Source organism: Papaver somniferum, chromosome 4 (assembly GCF_003573695.1).
Source record: "Papaver somniferum cultivar HN1 chromosome 4, ASM357369v1, whole genome shotgun sequence".
Classification (NCBI taxonomy): Eukaryota; Viridiplantae; Streptophyta; class Magnoliopsida; order Ranunculales; family Papaveraceae; genus Papaver; species Papaver somniferum.
This window is the reverse complement of record NC_039361.1, coordinates 140,116,423-140,119,583: the sequence shown is the minus strand read 5'-3', so window position 1 is coordinate 140,119,583 and position 3,161 is coordinate 140,116,423. Positions and strand designations below refer to the sequence as shown.

The following is a 3,161-nucleotide window of genomic DNA, read 5'->3' as shown; positions in this document are numbered from 1 at the left end:
AATATGATGATCACTAGCGGATTGCCCGTGCCATAATGGCACGGGGGAGGAAGGGGTGTTGGTGCTATGGCTAATGCCTTTGTCGGTGTATTGGGTTGATATTCATTGGTGTATCGGGTTATTTTCAGTCACCAAACTTCTTCTTTATTTCATGAACATGTTACTAAAGTGGCTTATCTAGCAAAGACATGGTGTGTAAAGGTAAATTTTATTATGAATGTAAAATAGAAATTCTTGTTTTTCAGTGGTAACCTGTAGATGCAAAACATAAATATCACTGGTAATATCTTCCAAATTCCAGACTCTTATCTCTCTGCCAAAGCAAGTTGTTAGTCGCAAGACTCGCAACAAATATGAACAACAAACTAATAAAGAATGCAACAATATCTATACAATTATGCTCCGCTGAAAATGTTCAGAATCATCGCAATATTATCACCAATAGTAGCTTTCTTTGTACTTCGGCAGAACACACAGTCGATAGTGGTACTTGCGAAGAGATTGTGAACAATCTTAGCAAGGACGCACACCACGATGTGCGAGCCGTTTCCTTTTAAGACCCCTGCAAAATGTATTGCAAATTTGCAATAAACTTCAATTTTCGAATACTTGATTATTTATCTGTCAATCAAAAGATTTTTAAATATTGACAGGTAGGTGAATTACATTCGATTGGGTTCACAGACAGCTTATACATACACACCTACGCCAAATATCTTAATTATCCATCATATATGGAGACTGGAATGCAGTATCTTTAATAAAATGAGGAAAGCATGTGCAAATCCTCTCTTTGATCATTTTGATGTCCGTGGGTATCTTTACCCTTCCATACTAATTGAAATGAAATCTTTTCTTTCCTTTCATGCTTCTTCTAGCTTTCAAATATGGTGGCTATCATTTTTATGCCAGCGCATGAAACATTTTAAGAGTATCATAGTAAACCTTGATTCCATTACTGAAATGTCTTTCCTCTCAAGTCTGAGATCAAATGATATGGTATCAATCATATGGTAATTCATATCGGCGTAGGAACATTATATTTCTCTAGAGAAAATTTCAGGGAACAAGGAGGGTTATGGCAAGGAACCCTGCAATACATATACATATACCCCAATTCTTATAATCCTTGGCCAATACAAGAATTAAAATTCAATAACTATTCTAGTTAACACACTTGAGGTAAACGAAAAAAAAGATAAAACATTTTCTTTTAGGAACCCAATGTGCTAAATACGATTGAAACATAAAGAAAAGAAAGTACATACCCCGCAGATCCCGCAGATGGCAGGATAAGAAGCGCCATAAACTACATCTTACCCAGACAGCAGTTCAATTTCATTCACCACCCCATGCAATTGAAAAATCAAAATCGGTCAACTTTAATTTGATGCTTTAAATTATGAATCCTGATAGCTAAACCTGGTTCTACATATGATATGAATAGTGTAGTGGAACATTGTCAATCGAACTGGATAAAGGAATGATAAAGAGAACAAATCATTTCAACCATCACTATTTGTCAATTATTTAACTTAACAAAAACACTAATGATAAACTCTTAGCACAAATGTATCCTTACCCCTTTCCCTGCATTTTTATAACAACTAAGGCTAGTATCCTGCCCTGTGAGGAAAAACTTGAGTAAGAAAAGCAAAAACATCCGATTAGTCAAACTTGAGGCTCTGCATTTTTATGCACTGATCATGCTGTACAATGATTTTGTAAAACAACTATCTCAAAGAACAATGCAAGCATACACAGTTGAGACACAATGTAAAAACTAACTTATACAACCTGCCAAATACGTGCCATAAACACTCATGTTCATACAGTTCTACAGCATTATTTTGTGAAAGCCTACATCAGATGAGAAAAGTAATGGCAGCCATAGACATTAGACAAAATATTACAATGAGCCCGCGACGGTATAGCATAGAAAATACACAGTAAATATGACAATGAATTGAATAATTCAATATAGCAAGCAAACTTCTATAAGCAAACTATTGTCTATATACATTTTTTTGGGTCTCTAAAACTTAAAATCAAAATGCAAGTATTTCTAAATTAAGTGAAAAAATACAAAGCAATGTACCTCAAAGTTATCTGCTGGTGACCGTTGGCTTGCTTAATTTACTGTAGACTTGGTAGAGATGCGAGAACACCCACTACATCTGCACCAACCACATATGACTGATTATCTATAACCCTGTGAGACATGCAATTTGAGCCAAAAAAAAAAAGAAAAAAGACATGCAATTTGTGCTCTCTCAGACATTTAAACAAACAGTAATGATAACTAATAATAATCTTTACAAATTAATCTTTGCCCTAATTTTAATATAGACAAAATCAAATCAAACATCAAATTGGAAAATCAAATTCACAAAAAATAATAATAATTACCCAAAAACTAAATTTACAGGATCAGGCATGAAATATAAACTCGAAAAATGGTTGATAATTATCATATGCGCCGTTAATTCTTAACTCAAATTCTTCTTCGTAAGGTTAGAGAAAAAAATGGGGTCGCACTAAAACCCAATAAACACTAATTCACTTACAACTCAACAGAATTGAATCAATTAAATTAAGGGAGGGGTTGATGTTTCTATCAAATCAAAACCCAATTATCGAATTTAGGATTACAGGTTAGATGATTGAATATTCAATCAAATCAAAACCCTGTACTCTAAATTCGAAACTGGGTATAGATTAAACTAAGTATAGATTACTCGAAATATAGAGTGAGAAATGTATCTATACTATCTATCTATAATGATGAAGATGAAGAAAGAAAAGATTTCGCTGGGGAAGAGACAAATGAGAAGAGAGATCGAGAAGAAAAAGAAACGAGATGAATGAGAAAAGACGAACTTCTAAAGGGAAAACATGAAGGTGATGTATTTTCCCCTTGGTTTGTTTGATATTTACCAGGATGCCGTAGATACATAGGCTAAAGAAGGAAAAACACGGAGGGGTAAATGTGGAAACGAAAAAACGACACCAGAATTTCTGTCACTAACACCAAACAAATCATTTTGCTTTATATTATACATTTTGCTCATGAAAGTTGTTGACACTCTCTCCTTTTCTTTTATGAAAAACGTAAGGGAATCGATAAAAGGAGGACAAGAGATACATGATGTTGATGCCTT

The 3,161-nt window shown here is 34.0% G+C and overlaps 1 long non-coding RNA gene across 2 annotated transcripts; it reads right to left on the bottom strand.

The window, feature by feature from the left end:
- Positions 1-588: 588 nt before the first annotated feature.
- Positions 589-2,867, bottom strand: LOC113362824. Of its 2 annotated transcripts, XR_003365859.1 has the most exons (4): positions 2,410-2,867; positions 2,099-2,177; positions 1,269-1,639; positions 589-1,091 (listed from the first exon to the last, which is right to left on the bottom strand). It is a non-coding gene; the product is annotated as an uncharacterized LOC113362824 (long non-coding RNA). The 2 variants fall into 2 exon arrangements; XR_003365858.1 differs by having other exon boundaries at positions 1,269-2,177.
- Between the last annotated feature and the right edge of the window lie 294 nt (positions 2,868-3,161).